We start from the raw sequence: 13,882 nt of genomic DNA on the forward strand, positions 1-13,882 counted from the left end.
TGAAGTGGGAAAGACTATCCTAAATGTGAGCCGGTTCCATGGTCTGGGGGGCTCTGTTGCTGACTGTGCTACAGAGACATTCACACCAAGTTCCTGTTGCTCCACTCACCTGCAATGAGCAGCCTGCAGTACAGACTGAACTGAGCCCAAATAAACCTTTCTTCTGTTTTTAAGTCGCTTTTTGTCAGCTATTCTGTCACAGCAGTACATCTAAGACACATAGGTACCTATAGGCAAGTACGGAAAAGTACTTCAGTAGCTCAAGAAATAATAGCAAGTTTAACAGTGGGATTACATCAAGTTAAAAATCCCCATCGCACATACATTAATTAATAGAATAAAGAGATTACAAACAGATCTTTGTCAACTATATATCAAGTATGGAATTCATATCTAGACTACTTAAAGAATCACTAGCAAATTGTACAATCAATAAATTGGCAAATGAATTTAACACATAGTTCTCAAAAGAAGTAAAATTTCCAATAAACATGTTAACATCCTTAGGCTTCATAGAAGTACAAAACAAAATGTACACTGAGGTTCCATCTACATCCGATTGAATGTCCATCACTTACAAAACAAATACAAAGGGGAGTGGAGCAGTAATCAGCAGTCAGCATGGTCAGTATGTGTGGGGAGGATCAGTGAAATGGGCTATGTTGTCCAACAAATAGACAGGATTTGTTAAAGGGCCAATAGAAGAAGAGGACTGCAGTCTGGAGCTTTTCTAAGATGACCCTTGATTTGATTGCCCATTGTGGTGGCTCAAGCTTATAATCGCACCAAGAAGGCAAAAGCAGGAAGATTGCCAAGAGTTTGAGGCCATCGAAAGAATGAGTTTTTGTCTCAAAAAATGAAAGGCAAAAGGGGTACAAAAGAGGGAGAGGTATTGGGGGAGGGGAGGGAAAGATCATTTTATATAAAGGGAACAATAAATAAAATGACTCTCAGCCAAGAACAAATTGAACTTGTTTACATAATAGAAGACCAGTGTGGCCAGAGAGGGTAAAGAAGAAATAGAATCTTAGGAGTTGACCTCAGGGATATTGCCAGGATATGAAGAATTTTTTACAGCATGTTGAAAACTCCGGATAATATAAATAGATAGCTGTCCAGTGGGAACACTGATGACAACTATATAAAGAAGGTTCTGGAGAACGCTGGGACAGACCCCATAGAGGACCACATTCTTCCTTGCACGCTTGTCCTCTTGGTCTTGCTTATTTATCATCTTGGCTATTTTATTCCCTTCCTCTGGAATAATTCCTTTCTTTGCCTTGACTTCCCCTGTTGGCCTTTACTCAGGGTGTTCCTGAGACCATAACCTTGACACTGGCCAGATGTGGGACTAACTCTTCAGGTTCTGAAGGTTACGTTAAATAATCGTTATCCAGATTTTAAAAAGAAAAAGGCATACATGTTCCTGATTCTTTAAAAAAAAAAGTCTAAATAGATTATAGCACATAGTTTTATTCTTTTTTTTAAATCTAGGGTTATGGCTTTGAAATGCCTTTAAAGGTCTTATTTCGTCTTACTCTCTAGTCAGATAATGTAGCAGATTACCAGATCTGTGCTTCTCAGTCATAAATGCTGCACAGCCAATGTTACATTGGGTGATTTACGAATGAACATCCAACCAAAAGAACAAGAAAGCGAGATACTTATAGAAGTTAAGATGACTATCATGAAAAGAATGTACAATTGCACCTTATCAAATAACACTACAAATCTGGATTGATTACGCATCAGAAAACTGTGGTATTTGTTTTAGACTGCAGAGAATATTGGCCAAAAGAAGAGGGAGTGAGAAGTGAAGCATACACTAATAATTTGCAAAATGGATCAGTTGTCCTCCATGACATGCAACCCCACCTAGTAAAACTTTACTTATTTACTTCTTTTAGTTTGTTAAGGCTGGCTCACACCTCATAACCCAGGCTCGCCTGAAACTCACAATAGTATTCCTATCTGCATTTCTCAAGTGCTGGAATTCAGGTGTGAGCCACCATGAGCATCTTTAATGTTTTTTCAAATTCTTTGGTAATTTTGTACACTAATAAAATTATTAAGATCTACCCTTTTCCAACTCCCCATGTCTATACCATCAAGTAAACTGTGTTGAATTTTTAAAGACATTTTAGGTTCACAGAAAATTTGAGCATAAAACACTGGTTTCCTATATGGGGGAAAAGTATTCCCACACTTGTACAACCTCCCCCACTGTGTCGTCAATCATATACTGCATATAAATGTCACTGGCATATCATTATTACCCAACACACAGAGTTTACATTAGGCTCCACTCTTGGTGTTGCACATTCCATAGATTTTGATGAGTATATGATAACCTGCATCTTCCATGAAAATCCTCACTGTTCTGCCTGTCCACTGCTACTCCACTGACAACCAGAATCTAGATGCTCTCTTGTAATGCCCTAGGCCTTCAGTCCCAGGCTAGGACTTCTGAAGCAGCCAGCCCAACAGAGTGGACAGCTACCAGATTCTCAGTCTCTCCTGTGTGAAGACAGCTACTGTTGGACTACCCAAACTATATCATAGAAACCAATCTAATCATCTCCTTTTAATGTATATTCATTCTCTTGGTCGTGTTTCTTCTGTTTCTGTATAGAAGACTATTAACTTGATTTGCCCTCTGACTTCACTGTTTTAACTGATCCAAAATATGTTGTTGATGTTTTCATTTGTTCAAGTTTTACTTATTCAGTGATTTTTTTCATTTATTCATCACTTAACCTGTTATAATAGAGTAGTAACTTTTAAGGTAAATCCAAGCTGAAATGGAAACTGAATATTTGCATATTGATTTTTTAGTTGCTTATGAGGCATCCAAATGGATCAGCTCTCTAAGATACCAAAGGAGCCTTGTGTGGCTTCCAATAAAGATACTAGCGTGTCAAACAATGTAAGCTTGCCTGTGAGTGCTGAAGTCGTGAAATTACGAAGGTTAACTGAGAACAAGCTAAAGGCAGAGTAGTCTTGGGAAATCCCAACCTTAAAGAGGTAGCGTACAATTTCAAACACTGAAACTACAGCTACTCTGATACAAACTAAGTTTTACCTGATACCGTCTTACTGCTCATATAAATTTATCAAAGTTCATACCTTTCTCTTTTACACCTACACCTCCTACACCTCAATTAACTGAAGCAATTATATTATGTAATCTGCTCATCCTGGGCTTTAAAAAAAGATGTAGACTTTTTAACAGTAGAATAAAGTATCTTAGACTGGCAGGGGTGTGTGTGTGTGTGTGTGTGTGTGTGTGTGTGTGTGTGTGTGTGTTGTGTAGGCCAGATGTATAGATATAGATATAGATCTCCTTCCCTCTCACTCTCAACCTTATTTTTTGAGATAGGGTGTCTAGATTGGCTAGCCAGCAAGCCCCTGGGTCACCTTGTCTCCACCTCCCCAGCACATGGATTAAAGACACAGGCTACCACACCTTGCTTTCATATATGAGTATTTGGGATCTGAACCCAAGTCCTCACGCATTAGCAGCAAGCATTTAACACACTGAACCATAAGCCCAGGCTCTCAGACTACCTTGTATGTAAGGTTCAATATGTTATTCAGTACATCAATTGTTTAAATATTTTAAAATAAGTTCATTCTTATTCTAATTGATAATTCAGAAAAGGCACGGAGTACCAAATTATAAGCTTCCAAAAATAGACTTAAAATTTGCGATTCTGGAAGTTGCCAGGAAACAGAAACATTTCTATATGCTACAGTAAAGGAGAGGCAAGAAGCATACATCTGCCAAACTTATAATTAAGTCACTTTGTACTGACATGGCTTTAGTTTATAAGGGAATGCTTGTGGAGATTTTTAATCAGATAAAAATAAGACCGTTGTTTTCTCTATACCAATTAACATAGTTGACATTTAGCCAAATCTTCCCTGGTCACTGCAGCGGATGTACAGTTTGTCCTGATTCTGTGGGAAATGAAAAATGCAGAAGTTGGCATGAGAAAAAATGTGAACCCAAAAAAATGTTGTCAAATATAGCTCGTCAAATTACATCAATTGATTTACTAAAGGACAGTCTATGCTTTCGAGAGAACAAAGCAGAAAGACAGTCTGAGATACTAAAACTGTAATAATGAGGGAGTATGAACTTAACTATTACTACTAGGTGTGTTAGTAAAATAACGTGTTTGGTTAAAGACATTCTACTAGGATTCATAAAACAGTCCTTAATACAAGTTTTTGAAAGGAGGTGATAGTGACTCATGTACAGTATTATGAAAACATGTTTAAAATTTTAACACAAAAAGACTACTGAGAGTCACCCAGTCTTATTCTTTAATTTACACTGACCATGGAGCATACCAATTTGATTAGATTATCTGGCCAACAGGCCCCAGAGCTCCTTCTGTCTGTATCTTTCTAATGCTGAGTAAGTATGCTCTATTGAACTAGGGCTTCATGGTTGTGAGCAAGCACTTCAACCACTGCTCTGTCTCCAGCCCCACGGATACAGCCCCCTTGAGAAAAGACCTGTCTGTTAGCCGGGCTGGCTTAAATTACTAGGATCAAATGGCTTCTCGTCTTACTCTCCCATGCATCTGGAAGTATAAGTACACAGCACCACACAAAGCAAAGTAGAACAATTACAGTGTTGTGGTTGATGATCACACTTTGTGCATCCCTGTCATTTGTCTGGGCTGAAAAGAAAACAGTCTTATTGAACTGACATCAATGCTTGCTGAAGTGAATTGGGTGTTACCTGATAATGACTGAAGTAGAAACAATGATCTTGGGAAATTAGGTAATAGCTACATACTGAGAATGGCAAAGCAACAGAATACATAGTTTGTATCTTTGGTGACTCCCAGATCTGGACCTGAAGGACAATACTCTTTCTATGTATATTAAAAAGAAATGAGTTTACATCTGCAGACATGATTACTGAGGTTGAAGTGTTAGTTGGTGAAGGGCTTGCGTGCCTTGCAAGCACAAAGACCTAAGTTCCTTGTGTTCCTAAGGAGTCTTAGTAACTACTGAAAATAAAAGCTGGGCTTGGTGGTGTTTATAATCCTAGCTCTTGGGAGGCAGAGACAGGCAGAGTCCTTCTGGTGACCTGGATTAACACACTTGGTGAGCCGGAGGCCAGTGAGAGATCCTGCCAAACAAGGCCAACTGCAACTGAGGAACACCACCAATTTCCTCATCCTCAGGCCTGTGCATATATGCACCTATGAACATAAACATGCACACACAAACACATGACTATCTGTGGTTTCTATCTTCCTTATGGGATACCTACCTATTCCCAGGAGGCAGAGGCTCTATTAGAATTTCCATGTATTGTTCTCTGGGGTAAACAAAAGAGGAGGATCCGAACTTATCTCACTAATCATCTCCCTCTTCCACTTAGGCCAAATTACCCTAATTCTCTGCCCTCTAGAAGTCAGTGACGTCGAGACAGCTTCTTTGAGGATGAGAACATTGTCAGTTTATCGTAGTTCATGATATAGTAACAGTTTCTCAGACTATATGCTAACATTCTTTCAAAATGGCAAATTAGGTAATTTAGATCCTTTCCTGTCAAATTACGTTAAACAATTTTTCTGTATCATTGATTATGCATTTTAAAAAGGATCCTAGGGTGCTTTCTTAGAGTATCAAAGAGGTCAAAAAAGCAAATGTAGCTTTCGGTCTCAGACTGCAAACTGGTTAATTTATTACATTGACTAAAACTACATTATTTTAACATAAGACAAAGCCTAAATTAAAGCTTTCTTACACATTAAGCATTTTGGCTAAGTAAAATCTTATAAAGCATACCAAAGGTTTTTAAACAGCAGTAGGAACCAAACCAACAAAATGAAAGGCAGGCGTTCTTATCTAATGTAATAATTTTGCCTTCACAATTAGCAAATTGATATTACCAAAATAGCACATGAAAGAGTATACAGGGGCTGGAGAGACGGCTCAGTGGTTAAGAGCACTAACTGCTCTTCCAGAGGTCCTGAGTTCAATTCCCAGCAACCACATGGTGGCTCACAACCATCTGTAATGGAATCTGATGCCCTCTTCTGGTGTGTCAGAAGACAGCTACAGTGTACTCATATACAAAATAAATAAATCTTTAAAAAAAAAAAAAAAGAGTATGCAGAAACGCTCCCCGGTGGAACAAGTACATTATTCAGACAGTGAGCAGGACTGATGGAATTAGTGGGAAATGTACACAGTTGCCAGATCATATCCTTGGGGGCCTGTGGCAGTAATTTCTTACATCAAAAACCTCATATAAAAAGCACACAACTCAGTCACTATATTTATAAGCTATAATACTACATCGGGCAGCTCTATCAGGTCTCCAGCTTGAGACCCCTTGCTATTTGTAACTTCTCCAGGCTATGTGGTTCTGCTCCATCTTCCTTCCACCTCCTCTTCCTCTCTGAGAACTCTAGTCCCCCTTTTCCTTCACTGCCCAGCCATTGTCTCTAGCCTTTATTTGACCAGTCAGAATGGGGAGACGGTTCAGTGAGATCACCTGAGTACATGATCTACTCCCTGTTGGAGGGGTGGGTTACTGGGGAAGCTCCTCTTGAGGAAGCAGAATTAACATCAGAATACAAACAGCACCAGGGCAACCCAGGTACCAGAATGGCTGTGACTCTCCTATCCACTAACAACTCATCTCCAAGATATGTTGACATATATTTTGTCATTTGTCCTTAATCTGAAGTATGTTGTAATACAAAAAGTACCAGGTCAAGGCCAAAAGACTTGAAGTGTGGTCTAGATAGTAAAGCTATGGTTTTTCTCTTAGTTAATTTTCTATTGCTGTGATAAACACCATGATCAAGACAACTTATTAAAAAAAAGTGTTTAATTTGGCTTACAGCTTCATAGGGTTAAGATCTATGATGACTTTGGTGGTTTAATGACCCCCAAAGGGAGGGGCACTATTAATAGATGTGGTCTTGACAGAGGTGTGGCTTTGTTGGAGGAGGCGTGTCACTACCAGGTGGGTGAAGCTCAAGCTTTTTTTATATCCCGTGGGACATAATCTTCCTACAGATCCAGATACTCTCAGCTCCTCTCTAGCACCATATCTGCCTGCCTGTCGTCGTGTTTCCTACCATGATGATAATGTAAGCCAGCTCCAATTAAATGTTTTCCTTTATAAGAAAGAGTTGTCATGGTCATGGTGTCTCTTCAAGCAATAAAACCCTAAGACAATGACCAAGCAAAGGATCACCTGAGAGTTCATATCTTGATCTACAACCATGAGGCAGAGAGAGAACGCTGGGAGTTGCACAAGCCTTTTGAAACCTCAATGCCCATCCCCAGTGACATACCTCATCCAACAAGGCCTCTAATACTTCTCAAAGGATTTCACCAATTGGGGACCAAGTATTCAAGCACATGAGTTTATGGGAGCCATCCTTATTCAAACCACCACATTCCACTCCCTGACCCCAGAGACTCATGGCCATACCATAATACAACGTGCATTTAGTCCAACCTCAAAAGTATCCATAGTCTTTCATAATCTCTGGCGTTTAAAAGTCCAGTCTCCTCTGAGACTCAAAGCAATTTGTTAATTGAAACTTTCTGCAAAATCAAAAGGCAGATCATGTGCTTCCAACATACACAATGGCACGGAGTGGAGTACACATTACCATACCAAAGGAAGGAATGGGGACAGCAACGTGAAGAAACACTGGATCAAAGCAAGACCCAAATCCAGCAGAGCAATTATATAGTTCCATGTCTGATATTAAAGAGCTTAGATGGCTTTGCCCTTCCTGCTTTGCTGCTTGCAACACACACCGCTCCTTTGGGCTGACTCTGTTCCTTTTATACAGCTCTTTTTGGCAGATTTTCCACAGCTCTGGCACCTTAACATCTTGGGGTCTCCAACGCAATCCAGACTTCACATTCGCAATTTCACACAATGGCGTTTCGGGGCCTCCATGCAGGGACTTTCTTGCCACCCACGTGGCCTGAGTGGTTCTCCTTAGCCATGGAGGAATAGTCAAACATCCTCTTTATTCTTATATTATTCATGACTTGTAAAGCCAGAATCACATGGACAACACTGCCAAGGTTAACTACAAAATTGAGGTGTAGTCTGGCACCCTTGAGTCATATCCATGGCAGTTTTGATTTGTCATTGCCTTTTAGGAGCAAAAAACTCTTTGGTCTTTTTTATTTTTTTAAGTTGGTGGTTTCTCTGGGTGGGGTCCTGCCCTCTGGGCCCTCCTTCCTTTATTCCGTTTATGACCACCCTCTCTTCAATCTTATTTCTTGCAACACAAGCCTTGATTCCAATATCAATTTCCTGCTGCTCCTTTCCTTCTTTTTTTAAATTAATCATTTTATTCATTTAAATTTCAAAAGATATTCCCATTCCCTGTTACACCTCCAACAACCCCCATCCCATCCCCCTCTTTCCCCATCACCTTTGCCTCTATGAAGGTGCTTCTCCACCCATTTACCCACTCCGTCGCACCCCTCTAGCACCCCCTCTGAAGAGACACCAGGCCTCCCTCCCATCCCGCTAATGTCACATAAGGCCATCCTCTGCTACACATCCCTGAAGTCCTGGTTCCCTCTGTGTATACTCTTTGGTTGGTGGTTTAGTCCCTGGGAGTTCTGGGTGGTCCAGTTAATTGATATTGTTCTTCTTATGGGGTTGCAGTCCCCATCAGCTCCTTCAGTCTTTTCCCTAGCTCTTTCATTGGGGTCCCCAGGCTCAATCGATGGTTGGGTGTAAGTATCTACATCTGTATTGGTCAGGTGCTGGTAGAAACTCTCAGGGAACAGCCATATCAGGCTCCTGTCAGCAAGTGCTTCTTGGCATCAGGAATAGTGTGGGGGTTTGGTATCTGCAGACAGGATAGATCCCTAGGTGAGGTGGCCTATCCTCCAGTCTCTGTTCCATTTTTTTGTCCCTGTCTTTCCTTTGGACAGGAACATTTCTGGGTTTAAAACTTTGAGATGCGTGGGTGACCCCATCCCTCAACTGGGGGCCATGCCTATCTAATGGAGGGGTCTCTACAGGTCGTATTTCCCCTTTGTTGGGTGTTCCGGTTAAAGCCAGTGCGTCATGCACATTGGCACAAGGGAAACTTCCTGAACAGAACACTAATGGCTCATGCTCTAAGACCCAAGAATTGACAAATGGGACCTCATAAAACTGCAAAGCTTCTATAAGGCAAAGGACATTGTCATTAAGACAAAATGGCAACCCATAGATTGGGAAAAGATCTTTACCAACTCTACATCCAATAGAGTGGCATATATGGGCTAATATCCATAATATGCATAGAACTCAAGAAGTTAGACTCCAGAGAACCAAATAACCCTATTAAAAATGGGGTACAGAGCTAAACAATGACTTCTCAACTGAGGAATCTCAAATGGCTAAGAAGTTCTTAAATGTTCAACATCCTTAGTCATCAGGGAAATGCAAATCAAAACAACCCTGAGATTCCACCTCACACCAGTCAGAATGGCTAAGATAAAAAATTCAGGTGACAGCAGATGCTGTCGAGGATGTGGAGAAATAGGAACACTCCTCCATTGCTGGTGGGACTGCAAGCTGGTAAAACCACTTTGGAAATCAATCTAGCGGTTCCTCAGAAAAATGAAAATAGTTCTACCTGAAGACCCAGATGTACCACCACTGAGCATATACCCAAAATATGCTCCAACATATAACAAGGACACATGTTCCACTATGTTCATGGCAGCCTTATTTATAATAGCCAGAAGTTGAAAACAACCCAAATGTCCATCAACAGAAGAGTATATACAGAAATTGTGATACATTTACACAGTGGAGTACTACTCACCCATGAAAAGCAATAACTTCATGAAATTTCTAGGCAAATGGATGGAACTCAAAAATATCACCCTGAGTGAGGTAACCCAGTCACAAAAGAACACACAAGGTATGCATTCACTGATCCATACCTCAGAATATCCATGATACAACCCACAAACCATATGCAGCTTAAGAGAAGGAAGACCAAAGTGTAGATGCTTCAATCCTACATAGAACAAGGAACAAAATAATGACAGGAGCTAGAGGGAGGGAGGGACCAGGGAGAAAGAGAGGAGGAGGGGGGAAGGGACAGGAACAGGTATTGGAAGGGATAGGAGAAAAGTACAGAGGATCAGGAAATTGAATAGAAACATGTAACAGAGGAGGATGGGGAACTGTGGCAGCCACTAGAAAGTCCCAGACTCCAGGGAAGCAAGAGGCTCCTTTCTTAAATTATATATTTTGTATTTCTTTTTGCCCCACTTGCTTTTTCACTGTAGACTTGCATAAGAGTTCATTCTAACAGCCACATGACAGAATCAGTATTAGGCTGTCGTGAAATCTTTGCCAAAGAAATTAGTCCATTATTTTTCTATTTAGTCCCAGGCAGATTCTTAAGACAAGGGCGAATACTTTTAATAAAGTTACTCAGTGCAATTAGCATGTAAGGACAAAGCTGTATTTGTTATTGGTTAAAATGATTGAATTTTCAAGGAAAAGATCTCCAACTCCTGTCTAATTAGGGTTCTTCCCCACATTGTACTCATTTCACACAGCCACTGAGGCCTCTTATAACAAACATCAAATTCCCACTATTTTTAACCTTTAAAAGTTGATGCATCATGGGCTAGAGAAATGGCTCAGCCATTAAGAGCCCTGACTGTTCCTCCAGAGGTCCTGAGTTCAATTCCCAGCAACCACATGGTGGCTTACAACCATCTGTAATGGGATCTGATGCCCTTTTCTGGTGTGTCTAAAGGGAGTGACAGTGTATATAATAAATAATCTTTTCTTTAAAAAAGTTGACATCATTATTCTAGCCCTTTCATCATTCTTCAAGCAAAGCTCTTTCAATTATAGAGGGAGAGAAAAGCTACAGTATGCTTGCTGGCTAGCTGTATGTCAGCATGACACACTGGGGAGGAAGGAGCCTCAATTGAGAAAATTCTGTCATAAGATGAGGCTGTAGGCAAGCCAGTGTAGGCTGTAGGCAGCCCTCCATGGCCTGTGCATCTGCTCCTGCCTCTAGGTTCCTGCCCTGCTTGAGTTCCTGTCCTCACTTCCTTTATGATGGACTGTGATGTGGAAGCATAAGTTAAATAAGCCCTTTCCTCCCCAAGTTGCCTTTGGTCATGGTGTTTCATCACGGAAATGGTAGTCCTAACTAAGATAGTATGTTACAAATGGACAGATGTCCTGTTCTCCCAAGGATTTAAAGGCAGTCAAAGATTGATCAAGTCATCTGAATTCTTGTTATCAAACAAATTTGTTGATGTGCAGCAAAGTCCATTTAAACAGATTGATCACAGATTCCTTGAGAAGATATTCCCAAGAAACTCCATGAGGACTGGAGAAGTTACTCAGAGGTAAAGAGCACTTGCTGCTCTTCCAGGAGACACAAATTTGGTACACAGTCATACAGCAGGCAGAACTCCTGAACACATAAGATAAAAATAAGCTCTGGGGTGTGTGTGTGTGTGTGTGTGTGTGTGTGTGTGTGTGTGTGTGTGTGTGTGTGTGTGTGTGTGTGTGTGTGTGTGTGTGTGTGTGTCTGTGTGTGTGTGTGTGTGTGTGTGGTGTGTGTGTGTGTGTGTGTGTGTGTGTGTGTGTGTGTGTGTGTCTGTGTGTGTGTGTCTGTGTGTGTGTGGGGGTGTGTGTGTGTGTGTGTGTGTGTGTGTGTGTGTGTGTGTGTGTGTGTGTGTGTGTGTGTGTGTGTGTGTGTGGGGTGTGTGTGTGTGTGTGTGTGGGGGGGTGTGTGTGTGTGTGGTGTGTGTCTGGGGGTCTGTGTCTGGGTGGTATGGTGTGGGGTGTGTGTGTGTGTGTGTGTGTGGGGTGTGGTGTGTGTGGTGTGTGTGTGTGTGGTGTGGTGTGGTGTGTGTGGTGTGGTGTGTGTGTGTGGTCTGGTGTGTGTGTGTGTGTGTGTGTGTGTGTCTGTGTGTGTGTGTGTGGGGTGTGTGTGTTTGTGTTTGTGGTTGGTGTGTGTGTGTGTTGTTTGTGTGTGGTGTGTGTTTTGTGTGTGGGGGGTGTGTGTGTTAGTTGTGTTGTGTGTGTGTGGTGGGTGTTGTGTGTGTGTGGTGTGTGTGTTGTGTGGGTTTAATAGTCATTTTGGATAAATCCTTTAAAAAAATTTTTGTGTGTGTGTCTGTGTGTCTCTCTCTCTCTCTCTCTCTCTGTGTGTGTGTGTGTGTGTGTGTGTTGTGTGTTTGGTTTGTTTTTTTTTTATTTTATTATTTTTACATTTTTTTTACAGTCTAGTCATTGCCCCCCTCCCAGTCTGCCCTCCCACAGTTCCTCATTCTATTCCTCCTTCCCCTGTCTCCTAAAGAATGACACCCCCCCATAAGATTATTTTTTAAAGGAAACTACTCGGACTACCTCAGCAGCTTTTATGGAGTAGGGGATTCTGTAACTACTTTGCAAACATTGAATGGGTAATTCTTTAACTTGTTCTCCACTAAACATACAGCACTGCCCCAGGCTCTTTGGAAGTTTTCAGGAGGAATGACTAAGAAATGAAGATACTCCTTACAATAAAGCAAGAATGCTACGCCATTTCTCAATGACCCAGACAAGACAGATTGCTTAGGGAAGCTGGCTTCAGGATACATAGATCATGTAGTGAGAGTCAGAGCTAGAAATGACGGCAGAAGATAACTACTTTGTTTTATAAAGAAAAACTTGAAATCTCGAAAGATTGCAAGCTGCCTCAAATTTGGAGCTGATTAAATAAACATCGACTGAGTATAAATTGTGTGTCGGGTTGTCAGCACCAGAAGAGAACTAAAATATGATTCCTTTCCAAGTAATAGAAGACTAAAACAATAATTGCTATTAGACTATTGTAAAACCAGGACTCCAAGTTTCCAAGCCAGTGACTTTCCAACAACCATGCAATGTCTCTCTTACTAAAAATCACTTAATGTTGATAGTTCTTAATATTCATAGTATTCTTATTGAAAACTAAATAGTGAGAATTCTTTGTTGGTATATTCAGAAAAGTTTTAATGTCACCTAGGTCTTTGGGGTGTACTTGTCTTTATTTCTCAAAGACCTTTGCATAATAAAGGAGATCCTATTCTTACATGAAAGGACATCCTTATGAAGATGGTTAAGCAATCCTTAGAAAGACTCTTTTTTGTGGGTAGGATTTCTGTGTGTACCCCTGACTATGCTAGAACTCACTTTGTACACCAGGCTAGCCTTGAACTCAGATATCCGCCTGTCTCTGCCTCCCTAATTCTGGGATTAAAGGCATGCACCACCACTGCCCAGCAGAAAGACCTCTTAGAACGTGAGGCAATTATGAACTGAAAGGTCTACCAAAGAAAGAAAGAAAGAAAGAAAGAAAGAAAGAAAGAAAGAAAGGAAGAAAGAAAGAAAGAAATGAACACAATCTTAATCTTTGTCCTAACTTTTGAAGAAGCTACTACCCAAGCAAATCATAAAAACTTCCACTACCCTTTTGAATAGCTACTATAACGCTATAGCTTTGGGCTTGGCTTTAGTTAATTTTAGTGTTTGATCTTCTTTTTGCTAGATGGTGTTGAGACAGAGTCTCTTCTATATAGCCCTGGCCATTCCGGAATTCACTATGTAGACTAGGCTGACCTCAAACTCACAGAAATCCACTGACCTTTGCCTCAGGAGTGCTGGGAATTAAAGATATGCACCACCATATGCAGTGTGTGATTTTTTGAATATAATAAGTTTTAAGATAAATTGAAAAAATATTTTTTGTAAATTTCCACTACCTAGGCTTACTTTTTAAACTATAAACTATATTATTAAAAGAATTTGCTAATAAGAAAATCATACACTAAACCAGACCCAAACTCTATAAACCTCAATGAA

This window comes from Rattus rattus, chromosome 2 (assembly GCF_011064425.1).
Source record: "Rattus rattus isolate New Zealand chromosome 2, Rrattus_CSIRO_v1, whole genome shotgun sequence".
NCBI classification, from domain to species: Eukaryota; Metazoa; Chordata; class Mammalia; order Rodentia; family Muridae; genus Rattus; species Rattus rattus.